The sequence below is a fragment of the Ammospiza caudacuta genome, chromosome 33 (genome assembly GCF_027887145.1).
Source record: "Ammospiza caudacuta isolate bAmmCau1 chromosome 33, bAmmCau1.pri, whole genome shotgun sequence".
Taxonomy (NCBI): domain Eukaryota; kingdom Metazoa; phylum Chordata; class Aves; order Passeriformes; family Passerellidae; genus Ammospiza; species Ammospiza caudacuta.
The window spans coordinates 1,262,729-1,276,245 of record NC_080625.1 but is presented as its reverse complement, the minus strand read 5'-3'; positions in this window follow the sequence as shown (position 1 = coordinate 1,276,245).

The following is a 13,517-nucleotide window of genomic DNA, read 5'->3' as shown; positions in this document are numbered from 1 at the left end:
GAGGGGGCGTGGTCATGGCGGGCGGGGCGGGGTTTTGACCGTATTCGGGATCGTTACGGGGCGTGGTTATGCAGATAAGGAGGAGAATGGGGCGTGGTTTAAGCGCTATTCTGGCGCCGGTTTGGGGTGTGGTTATGTAGATGAAGGGGCGGGGTTTAAGTGGTGTGTGATATGTTTGGGGGCGTGGTTACGCAGATAAGGAGGAGAACGAGGCGTGGTTTAAGCGCTATTCTGGCGCCGTTTGGGGCGTGGTTATGTAGATTAAGGGGGCGTGGATTAGACCATATGTGCGATCTGATGGGGGCGTGGTTATGTAGATGAAGAGGAGAAAGGGGCGTGTTTTAAACGGTATTCCGACGCCGGTTTGTGGCGTGGTTATGTAGATGAAGGGGCGTGGTTTAAACAGTTCCCCAGCCGGTTTGGGGCGTGGTTATGCAGATTAAGAGGGCGTGGATTAGGCCACGGGTGGGGAGCTTCCCAGTTCATCCCAGTTTGATCCCAGTTTGATCCCAGTCCCTCCCAGTCCATCCCAGTTTGATCCCAGTCCCTCCCAGTCCATCCCAGTCCATCCCAGTCCCTCCCAGTTTGTTCCCAGTTTGATCCCAGCCCCTCCCAGTTTGATCCCAGTTCATCCCAGTTTATTCCCAGTTCCTCCCAGTCTGATCCCAGTGCTCCCAATTCATCCCAGTTCCCTCCCAGTCCCTCCCAGTTGATCCCAGTCCATCCCAGTTTGATCCCAGTTCCCTCCCAGTTCATCCCAGTGCCCCCAATTGATCCCAGTTCATCCCAGTTTGATCCCAGTCTGTCCCAGTTTGGTCCCAAACCCCTCCCAGTTCCCACCCAGTCCATCCCAGTTCAACCCAGTTTGATCCCAGTGCCGCCAGTCCATCCCAGTTTGCTCCCAGTTCCCTCCCAGTTCATCCCAGTTTGATTCCAGTCCATTCCAGTCTGATCCCAGTCCATCCCAGTCCCTCCCAGTTTGCTCCCAGTCCATCCCAGTTTGCTCCCAGTTCATCCCAGTTCATCCCAGTCCATCCCAGTTCCCTCCCGGTTCCCTCCCAGTCCATTCCAGTCTGATCCCAGTTTGACCCCAGTCCCTCCCAGTTTAATCCCAGTCCATCCCAGTCCCTCCCAGTTTGTTCCCAGTTTGATCCCCGTCCCCTCCCAGTCCATCCCAGTTCCCTTCCAGTTTTATCCCAGTGCAATCCCAGTTTGGTCCCAGTTTGATCCCAAACTCCTCCCAGTTCCCTCCCAGTCCATCCCAGTTCATCCCAGTTCACCCCAGTTTGATCCCAGACCATTCCAGCCTGATCCCAGTGCCCCCAGTCCATCCCAGTTTGATCCCAGTCCATCCCAGTTTGCTCCCAGTCTCTCCCGGTTTGATCCCATTTCCCTCCCAGTCCATCCCAGTTTGATCCCAGTTCATCCCAGTCTCTCCCAGTCCGTCCCAGTTTGATCCCAAACCCCTCCCAGTTCCCCCCCAGTCCATCCCAGTTTGCTCCCAGTCCATCCCAGTTTGATCCCAGTTTGATCCCAGTTCCCTCCCAGTTCATCCCAGTCCCTCCCAGTTTGGTCCCAGTTTGATCCCAGTCCCCCCAGTCCATCCCAGTTCCCAGTTTGTCCCAGTCCATCCCAGTTTGTTCACAGTTTGCTCCCAGTTTGATCCCAGTTCCCTCCCAGTCCCTCCCAGTTCAACCCAGTTTGATCCCAGTGCCCCCAGTCCATCCCAGTTTGCTCCCAGTTCCCTCCCAGTTCATCCCAGTTTGATTCCAGTCCATTCCAGTTTGCTCCCAGTCCATCCCAGTTCATCCCAGTTCATCCCAGTCCATCCCAGTTCCAAGTTTGTCCCAGTCCCTCCCAGTTTGTTCCCAATTTGATCCCAGTTTGATCCCAGTCCCTCCCAGTCCCTCCCAGTTCAACCCAGTTCATCCCAGCCTGATCCCAGTGCCCCCAGTCCATCCCAGTTTGCTCCCAGTTCAACCCCTTCCCTCCCAGTTTGATCCCAGTTTGATCCCCGTCCCTCCCAGTCCCTCCCAGTTCATCCCAGTCCCTCCCAGTTTGATCCCAGTTTGTTCCCAGTTTGCTCCCAGTTCATCCCAGTCCCTCCCAGTTTGATCCCATTTGATCCCAGTTTGCTCCCAGTTCATCCCAGTCCCTCCCAGTTTGATCCCAGTTTGATCCCAGTTTGTTCCCAGTTTGCTCCCAGTTCATCCCAGTCCCTCCCAGTTTGATCCCATTTGATCCCAGTCCCTCCCAGTCCCTCCCAGTTCCCAAACTGGGACCAGTCCCCGACTCCAGGATTTTGCTCCTTCCTTCAATAAAAATAAAAAATAAAAATAAAAATGTAAATTAAAAAAATTAAAATATCAATTAAAAATTAAATTTAAAATGGAAATAAAAGCAAAAGTAAAAAATAACCATAAAATAAAAATAAAAATAAAAATACAATAAAATTAACTAGAGATAAAAGTAAAAGTAAAAATAACCATAAAATTAAAAAATAAAATCGACAATAAAATAAAAATAAGATAAAATAAAAATAAAAATAAAAATACAATAAAATTAACTAGAGATAAAAGTAAAAGTAAAAATAACCATAAAATTAAAAAATAAAATCGACAATAAAATAAAAATAAGATAAAATAAAAATAAAAATAAAAATACAATAAAATTAACTAGAGATAAAAGTAAAAGTAAAAATAACCATAAAATTAAAAAATAAAATCGACAATAAAATGAAAATAAAAATAAGATAGAAATAAAAATAAAAATAAAAATAAAAATGAAACTAAAAATAAAACTGATGGCAATCTGAATGTAAATAATATAAATAGATATTTTTTATTTGCAACATTAAAATTTCTCTCTCTGGGGAAATTCGGGAATTCCTGAGGCCCCAAAATTCCAAAAATTCCCCCCAAAAAATCCCCGGGGAGCGGAAATTCCCAAATTCCCAAAAATTCCCAAATTCCCCAAAGGATCAGGGGGAAATTCAGAAAAAATTGGGAATTTTGGGGGAAAAATGGAAATAAATCGGGAATTTTGGGGGGGAATTGGAAAAATTGAGAATTTGGGGGAAAAAATGAGAAAAAATCGGGAATTTTTGGAGGAAAATTGGAATAAATTGGGAATTTTAGCTGGAAATATGAGAATAAATTGGGAATTTTAGGGGAAAAATGGGAAAAAAATTCAGGAATTTTGGGGGGAAAATAGGATGGGAAAAAATTGGGAATTTTCAGTGGAAAAATGGGAATAAAATGGGAATTTTGGGAGGAAAAATTGGGAATAAATTGGGAATTTCTGGGAGGAAAAATTGGGAATTTTGGGTGGAAAAATTCAGGAATTTGGAGGAAAAATTGGGGAAAAATTGGGAATTCTGGGAAACAAATTGGGAATTTGAAAGGGGAAAAAATTGGGAATTTTGGTGGGGAAAATGGGAATAAATTGGGAATTTTGAGGGGAAAAATGGGAATTTGGGGGGGGGATTAAACCAGGAATTTGAGGGAGTTTTGTGGGAATTTCGGGGAATTTTTGTGGGAATTTTGTGGGATATTTTGGGGAATTTTGGGGAATTTTGTGAGAATTTTGTGGGATTTTTTGAGGGAAATTTTGTGGGAATTTTTGTGGGAATTTTAGTGAGATTTTTTTTTAATTTTTGGGGGGAATAAACCGGGGATTTTGGGGAAATTTTTGTGGGATTTTTTGTGGGAATTTTTGGGAATTTTTGTGGGAATTTTTGTGGGAATTTTGGGATTTTTTTGGAATTTAGTGGGAATTTTTGTGGGAATTTTTGTGGGAATTTAGTGGGAATTTTTGTGGGAATTTTTGTGGGAATTTTTGGGAATTTTTGGGAATTTTGCAGGAAGCAGACGGGCGCGAGGTGGATCAAGGAATTCCCGGATCTTTTGGGAATTACAGCAGTGGGAATTTTGGGAGAAAAATCAGGAATTTGGAGGAAAAATTGGGAAAAAATTGGGAATTCTGGGAAACAAATTGGGAATTTTAGGGGGAAACCCAGGAATTTTGGGGGGGAAATGGGAATAAATCGAGAATTTTGGGGGGGGAATGAACCGGGAATTTTTGTGGGAATTTTTGTTGGAATTTTTGGGGAGTTTTTGTGGGAATTCTGGTGTGTCTATCCACGTAAGCAGACGGGCCCCAGGTGGATCCTGGAATTTCTGGAATTTTTGGGAATTTTTGGGGGAATTTTTGGGATCTGTGTGGGAATTTTGGGATTTTTTGGGGAATTTTTGGGAACTTTGTGGGAATTTTTGGGGGGGATAAACCAGGAATGTTGTGGGAATTTTTGTGGGATTTTGTGGGAATTTTTTTGAGAATTTTGTGGGAATTTTTGGGGGGAATTTTTGGGAATTTTTGTGGGATTTTTTTGGGAATTTTTTTGGGAATTTTTGGGAATTTTGCCGTGTCTATCCCCGGAAGCAGACGGGCCCCAGGTGGATCGCGGAATTCTGGGAAAATTTTTGGGAATTTTTTGGGAATTTTTGGGAACTTTGTGGGAATTTGGGGGGGGGGATAAACCAGGAATTTTGTGGGAATTTTTGGGGGGAATAAACCAGGAATTTTGTGGGAATTTTTGTGGGAATTTGTGGGAATTTTTGTGGGAATTTTTTTTGGAATTTGTGGGAATTTTGTGGGAAATTTTTTTGGAATTTTGTGGGAATGTTGTGGGATTTTTTGGGGGAATTTTGTGGGAATTTTTTGGGGAATTTTTGTGGGAATTTTTGTGGGAATTTTTGTGGTTTTTTTCCCCGGAAGCAGATGGGCCCCAGGTGGATGGTGGAATTCCCGGAATTTTTGGGAATTTTGCCGTGTCTATCCCCGGAAGCAGACGGGCCCCAGGTGGACTGCAGAATTCTGGGAATTTTTGGGAATTTTTTGGGGAATTTTTGGGAACTTTGTGGGAATTTTTGGGGGGAACAAACTGGGAATTTGTGGGAATTTTTGGGAATATTTCGGGGGAATTTTTGGGAATTTTGCTGTGTCTATCCCCGGAAGCAGACGGGCCCCAGGTGGATCACGGAATTCCCGGAATTTTTGGGAATTTTTGGGAACTTTGTGGGAATTTTTGTGGGAATTTTTTTTGGAATTTTGTGGGAATGTTGTGGGATTTTTTTGGGGAATTTTGTGGGAATTTTTTGGGGAATTTTTGTGGGAATTTTTGTGGTTTTTTTCCCCGGAAGCAGATGGGCCCCAGGTGGATGGTGGAATTCCCGGAATTTTTGGGAATTTTGCCGTGTCTATCCCCGGAAGCAGACGGGCCCCAGGTGGACTGCAGAATTCTGGGAATTTTTGGGAATTTTTGTGGGAATTTTTGTGGGAATTTTTGGGAATTTTTGTGGGAATTTTTTGGGGAATTTTTGGGAATTTTTGGGAACTTTGTGGGAATTTTTGTGGGAATTTTTTTGGGAATTTTTGGGAATTTTGCCGTGTCTATCCCCGGAAGCAGACGGGCCCCAGGCGGACGGTGGAATTCGGGGAATTTTTGGGAATTTTGGTGTTTTCATCCCCGGAAGCAGACGGACCCCAGGTGGATCGCGGAATTCCGGGAATTTTGGGGAATTTTTTGGAATTTTTGGGAACTTTGTGGGAATTTTTGGGGGGAACAAACTGGGAATTTTTGGGAAATTTTGGGGAATTTTCGGGAATTCTGGCATGTCTATACCTGGAAGCAGACGGGCCCCAGGTGGATCACGGAATTCTGGGAATTTTTGGGAATTTGTGGGAATTTTGTGGGAATTTTTGGGGGGAACAAACTGGGAATTTTTTTGGGAATTTGTGGGAACTTTGTGGGAATTTTGGGGGGGAACAAACTGGGAATTTTTGGGAATTTTGCCGTGTCTATCCCCGGAAGCAGACGGGCCCCAGGCGGACGGCGGAATTCGGGGAATTTTTGGGAATTTTTTTTGGAATTTTTGGGAATTCTGCCGTGTCTATCCCCGGAAGCAGACGGGCCCCAGGCGGACGGCGGAATTCCGGGAATTTTTGGGAAATTTTTGGGAACTTTGTGGGAATTTTTGGGAATTTTTGTGGGAATTTTTTTTTGGAATTTTTGGGAATTTTGGTGTTTTCATCCCTGGAAGCAGACGGGCCCCAGGCGGACGGCGGAATTCCGTGAATTTTTGGGAATTGCGTCCGCGGGCAGGCGCAGGTCGAGCAGCGGGAGCAGCTCCGGCCGCGCCCGGCCCAGCTCCAGCTCCAGGCGGCCCCCGGGGAGCTGCGAAACGGAAAAAACACCGGGAATAAAAAACGGGAATTCTGACCCCCAACATCCGGAATAAATATCGGGAATCGTGGGCGGGAAATTGGGAATAATGGGCAAGAAATGGGGAATAAATATCGGGAATTACGGATGGGAAATTGGGAATAAATATTGGGAATCGTGGGCGGGAAATTGGGAAAAATGGGCAATAAAAGGGGAATAAATATCGGGAATTACGGATGGGAAATTGGGAATTGTGGGCCAGAAATTGGGAATAAATATTGGGAATTATGGATGGGAAATTGGGAATAAATATCGGGAATTGTGGGCGGGAAATGGGGAATAAATATCGGGAATTACGGGCGGGAAATGGGGAATAAATATTGGGAATCGTGGGCGAGAAATTAGGAATAAATATTGGGAATTATGGATGGGAAATTGGGAATTATGTGTGGAAAACTGGGAATAAATATTGGGAATTGTGGATGGGAAATTGGGAATAAATATTGGGAATTATGGGCGGGAAATTGGGAATAAATATCGGGAATTGTGGATGAGAAATTGGGAATTATGTGTGGAAAACTGGGAATAAATATTGGGATTGTTGATGGGAAATTGGGAATTATGGGTGGGAAACTGGGAATAAATATCGGGAATTGTGGGTGGAAATTGGGAATAAATATTGGGAATTATGGGCAGGAAATTTGGAATAAATTTTGGAAATTAAGGATGGGAAATTGGGAATAAATATTGGGAATTGTGGGTGGGAAATTGGGAATAATGGGCAAGAAATAGGGAATAAATATCGGGAATTATGGATGGGAAATTGGGAATAAATATCGGGAATTGGGGATTGGAAATTGGGAATTATGGGTGGGAAATTGGGAATAAATATCGGGAATTGTGGATGGGAAATTGGGAATAATGGGCCAGAAATTGGGAATAAAAATTGGGAATTCTGGACTGGAAATTGGGAATAAAAATCAGGAATCATGGATGGGAAATTGGGAATAAATATTGGGAATTATGGATGGGAAATTGGGAATAAAAATCGGGAATCGTGGGTGGGAAATTGGGAATAAATATTGGGAATTGTGGGTGGGAAATTGGGAATAATGGGCAAGAAATAGGGAATAAATATCGGGAATTGTGGATGGGAAATTGGGAATTGTGGGCCAGAAATTGGGAATAAATATCGGGAATTGTGGGTGGGAAATTGGGAATAAATATTGGGAATTGTGGGCGGGAAATTGGGAAAAATGGGCAATAAATAGGGAATAAATATCGGGAATTACGGATGGGAAATTGGGAATTGTGGGCCAGAAATTGGGAATAAATATTGGGAATTATGGATGGGAAATTGGGAATAAATATCGGGAATTGTGGACGGGAAATGGGGAATAATGGGCAATAAATGGGGAATAAATATCGGGAATTGTGGGCGGGAAATGGGGAATAAATATCGGGAATTACGGGCGGGAAATGGGGAATAAATATTGGGAATCGTGGGCGAGAAATTGGGAATAAATATCGGGAATTATGGATGGGAAATTGGGAATAATGGACTGAAAACAGGGAATAAATATTGGGAATTGTGGGATGGAAATTGGGAATAAATATTGGGAATTGTGGATGGGAAATTGGGAATAAATATTGAGAATTTTGGGTGGGAAATTGGGAATAAATATTGGGAACTGTGGATGGGAAATTGGGAATTATGGGTGGGAAATTGGGAATAAATATTGGGAATTATGGACTGGAAATTGGGAATAATGGGCAAGAAATTTGGAATAAATATGGGGAATAATGGATGAGATATTGGGAATAATGGACAATAAATAGAGAATAAATATCAGGAATTGTGGGTGGGAAATTGGAAATAAATATCGGGAATTGTGGATGGGAAATGGGGAATTATGTGTGGAAAACTGGGAATAAATATTGGGAATTGTGGATGGGAAATTTGGAATAAATATTGGGAATTTTGGGTCAGAAATTGGGAATAAATATCGGGAATTATGGGTGGGAAATTGGGAATAAATACTGGGAATTAAGGATGGGAAATTGGGAATTATGGACTGGAAATTGGGAATAAATATTGGGAATTACGGGTGGGAAATTAGGAATAAATATCGGGAATTGTGGATGGGAAATTGGGAATAAATATTGGGAGTTGTTGATGGGAAATTGGGAATAATGTGTGGAAAACTGGGAATAAATATCGGGAATTGTGGATGGGAAATTTGGAATAAATATCGGGAATTTTGGATGAGAAATGGGGAATTATGGACTGGAAATTGGGAATAAATATTGGGAATTGTGGGCGAGAAATTGGGAATAAATATCGGGAATTAAGGATGGGAAATTGGGAATAATGAGCAAGAAATTTGGAATAAATATCGGGAATAATGGATGAAATATTGGGAATAATGGGCAATAAATAGAGAATAAATATCAGGAATTGTGGATGGGAAATTGGGAATAAATATTGGGAATTGTGGGCGGGAAATTGGGAATAAATATCGGGAATTTTGGATGAGAAATTGGGAATTATGGACTGAAAACAGGGAATAAATACTGGAAATTGTGGGATGGAAATTGGGAATAAATATCGGGAATTATGGATGGGAAATTGGGAATTATGGACTGAAAACAGGGAATAAATATTGGAAATTGTGGGTGGGAAATTGGGAATAAATATTGGAAATTGTGGGTGGGAAATTGGGAATAATGGACTGAAAATAGGGAATAAATATTGGGAATTTTGGGATGGAAATTGGGAATAAATATCGGGAATTTTGGATGAGAAATGGGGAATTATGGACTGGAAATTGGGAATAAATATCGGGAATTATGGGCGGGAAATTGGGAATAAATTTTGGGAATTATGGGCCAGAAATTGGGAATAAATATCGGGAATTTTGGGCCAGAAATTGGGAATAAATATCGGAATTTGGGGTGGGAATTCCAGGAATTTTTGGGGTTTGGGAATTTGGGGTGGGAATTTTGGGACTTTTTGAGGGGGGATTTGGGAATTCCGGGGCATTTGGGAATTCAGGAAATGGGAAATTGGGGTGGGAATTTTGGGAATTTGGAGATTCGGGAATTTCTGGGAATTCCGGGAATTTTGGGGGGTTTGGGGATTTGGGAAAAAGGAATTTTGGGGTGGGAATTCCGGGAATTTTGGGGGGTTTGGGGATTTGGGAAAAAGGAATTTTGGGGTGGGAATTCCGGGAATTTTTGGGATTTGGGCAATTTAGGAATTCAAGAGTTGGGGGATTTGGGACAAAGGGAATTAAGGGTGGAAATTCCTGGAAATTCCAGGAATTTTGGGGGAATTTGGGAATTTGGGGTGGGAATTTCGGGATTTTTTTGGCGGGGGGATTTGGGAATTCCGGGGGATTCGGGAATTCAGGAAAAGGAAAATTGGGGTGGGAATTCTGGGAATTTTGGGGGATTTTGGGATTTCTGTAAATTCCGGGAATTCTGGGGAGATTTGGGGATTTTGGGAATTCTGGGGTGAATTTGGGGAATTTTGGGCTGAGTTTGGGGATTCGGGAAAAGGGAAATTGGGGTTGGAATTCTGGGAATTTTGGGGGATTTTGGGGTTTTTGGGAATACTATGAATTCCAGGAATTCTGGAGGGATTTGGGGAATTTTGGGGGCATTTTGGGATTTCTGTGAATTCCAGGAATTCTGGGGGGATTTGGGGAATTTTGGGGGATTTTGGGATTTCCGGAAATTCTGGGGTGAATTTTGGGGTGAGTTTGGGGAACGTTGGGGTGAGTTTGGGGATTCCGGAAAAGGGAAATCGGGGTTGGAATTCTGGGGAATTTCGGTGAATTTTGGGGGGATTTGGGGATTTCTGTGAATTCTGGGAATTCTGGGGGGATTTGGGAATTTCAGGAATTTTGGGGTGAATTTGGGGAATTTGGGGGGGATTTGGGGAATTTTGGGCTGAGTTTGGGGATTTGGGAAAAGGGAAATTGGGGTTGGAATTCTGGGGGATTTGGGGGGATTTTGGGGGGATTTTGGGATTTCTGTGAATTCCAGGAATTCTGGGGATTTGGGGGTGAATTTGGACAATTTTGAGCTGAGTTTGGGAAATCAGGAAAAGGGAAATCGGGGTGGGAATTCTGGGGAATTTCGGTGAATTTTGGGGGCATTTGGGGAATTCTGTGAATTCTGGGAATTCTGGGGGGATTCGGCAACTTCGGGAATTTGGGGGGGATTTGGGGAATTTTGGGCTGAGTTTGGGGATTCGGGAAAAGGGAAATTGGGATTGGAATTCTGGGGGATTTTGGGGGGATTTGGGGATTTCTGTGAATTCTGGGAATTCTGGGGGGATTTGGGGATTTCGGGAATTTTGGGAATTCTGGGGTGAATTTTGGGCTGAGTTTGGGGATTCGGGAAAAGGGAAACTGGGGTTGGAATTCTGGGGGATTTTGGGGGGATTTTGGGATTTCTGTGAATTCCAGGAATTCGGGGAATTTTGGGGAATGTTGGGGTGAGTTTGGGAATTCAGGAAAAAGGAAATTGGGGTTGGAATTCTGGGGAATTTTGGGGGATTTGGGGAATTCTGTGAATTCTGTGAATTCTGGGGGGATTCGGGAATTTCAGGAATTTTGTGGTGAATTTGGGGAATTTTGGGCTGAGTTTGGGGATTTGGGAAAAGGGAAACTGGGGTTGGAATTCTGGGGATTTTGGGAATACTATGAATTCCGGGAATTCTGGAGGGATTTGGGGAATTTTGGGGGATTTTGGGATTTCTGTGAATTCCAGGAATTCTGAGGGGATTTGGGGATTTTGGGAATTCTGGGGTGAGTTTGGGGAATTTTGGGGTGAGTTTGGGGATTTGGGAAAAGGGAAACTGGGGTTGGAATTCTGGGGGATTTTGGGGGGATTTTGGGATTTCTGTGAATTCCAGGAATTCAGGGAATTTTGGGGTGAATTTGGAAGTTCAGGGAAAAGGGAATTTGGGGTGGGAATTCTGGGAATTTTGGGAGATTTTGGGAATACTGTGAATTCCGGGAATTCTGGGGGGATTTGGGAATTCTGAGGGGATTTGGGAATTTTGGGGATTTGGGGAATTTTGGGAATTTGGGGGATTTGGGGAATTTTGGGAATTTTGGGGATTTGGGGGATTTGGGGGATTCGGGAATTTGGGGAATTTTGGGGATTTTGGGGGTTTGGGGGATTTTGGGGGATTTGGGGATTCGGGAATTTGGGGGATTTGGGGATTTTGGGGATTTTGGGGAATTTGGGGGATTTTGGGGAATTTGGGGAATTTGGGGGATTTTGGGGAATTTTGGGGATTTGGGAATTTGGGGGATTTGGGGAATTTTGGGGATTTGGGGGATTTTGGAATTCGGGGGATTTGGCGGATTTGGGGGATTGTGGGGATTTGGGGGATTTTGGGGATTTGGGGGATTTGGGGAATTCTGGGAATTTGGGGAATTTGGGGAATTTTGGGGGATTTTGGGTATTCGGGAATTTGGGGGATTTGGGGATTCGGGAATTTGGGGATTTGGGAATTTTGGGGATTTGGGGAATTCTGGGGTGAATTTGGGGTGAATTTGGGGATTTTGGGGGATGCCCACCCCGCATCCGTCGCGCAGCACCCGCGCTGCGTCGGCGCCGAGCTCCTCCTCGTTGGCGCCCAGGAACCGCAGGGAAATCCCGGAACTTTGGGGATTTTCCTCGCGATTTTGGGAATTTTCCTCGGGATTTTGGGGATTTTGGGGCTTTTCCCCGGGATTTTGGGAATTTTGGGGTGAATCTTGCGGGTTTTGGGGGCAGGGCAGGGCCAGGCGCTGGCGGGCGGAGGCGCTGAGGAGCCGCAGGAACCCGAGCTGGACCCGGCCCAGGGCGCGGAAATCCGAGTCGCGGTAACGGAACTGAGGGAAAAACGGGAAAAATCGGGAAAAATTGGGGATTTTGGAGAGTTTGGGGAATTAGGGAATTTCTGGGCGGGGAAACGGTGGAAAAATGGGAATTTTGGGGGGGGAATGAAGGGAAAAATGGGAATTTTAGGGAGGTAAAATGGGTGGGAAATAGTAATTTTTGGGAGGGAAATGGTGGGAAAAGCGGGAATTTTAGGGAGGGGAAATGGTGGGAAAAAAGGGAATTTTTGGGTGAGAAAAATAGGAATTTTTGGCGGGGAAATGGTGAAAAAAAAAAAAGGGAATATTTGGGAGGGAAAAATGGGAATTTTTGGGGAGGAAAAATGGGAAATTTTGGGGGGGAAATGGTGAAAAAAATGGGGATTTTTGGAGGGAAAAATGGGGATTTTTGGGAGGGGACCCGAGCTGGACCCGGCCCAGGGCGCGGAAATCGGAGTCGCGGTAACGGAACTGCGGGAAAAATGGGAAAAACGGGAAAAACTGGGGATTTTGGAGAGTTTGGGAATTTGGGAAGTTGGGGAATTTTTTTGGGGGGGGGAATGGGAAAATTTGGGGGGGAAATGGGGAGAAAAATGGGAATTTTTTGGGGGGGAAAATGGGAATTTAGGGAGGGAAAAACTGTGAGAAAAACGGGAATTTTTAGGAGAGGAAAAAAAGGGAATTTTTGGGGGGGAAATGGTGGGAAAAGCGGGAATTTTAGGGAGGGGAAATGGTGAAAAAAAAAGGGAATTTTTGGGGAGAAAAATGGGGATTTTTGGGGAGGAAAAATGGGGATTTTTGGGAGGGGACCCGAGCTGGACCCGGCCCAGGGCGCGGAAATCGGAGTCGCGGCACCAAAACTGGGGGGAAAATGGGGAAAACGGGAAAAATTGGGGATTTGGGGAATTTTGGGAAATTTTTTGGGGGGAAATGGTGGGAAAAATGGGGAATATTGGGAGAATTGGGGAGAAATTGGAAATTTTGGGAGGGGAAATGGGGGGAATTGGGAATTTGGGGAGCAAAACCGGGAATTTTTGGGGGGAAAATGGTGGGAAATGGGAATTTTGGGAGAGGAAAATGGGAATTTTTGGGAGGAAAAGCAGCAGGAAAATGGGGGGAAACGGTGGGAAAATGGGAATTTCCGAGGGGAAATGGGGAAAATGGGGAAAATGGGAATTTGGGAAGGGAAAAATGGGGAAAATGGCAGGAAAACGGGAATTTGGGAGGGAGAAATGGTGGGAAAATGGGGAAAATTGAGAAATTTGGAATATGGGAGGGGGAAATGGGGGAAAATTGAGGGAAAATGGGAATTTTGGTGGGGAAAATGGGGAAAAATGGGGAGAAATTGGGAAATCGGGAGGGGAAATGGGGGAAAACGGGGCAAAATGGGGAAAATTTGGGAGAAAATGGGAAAA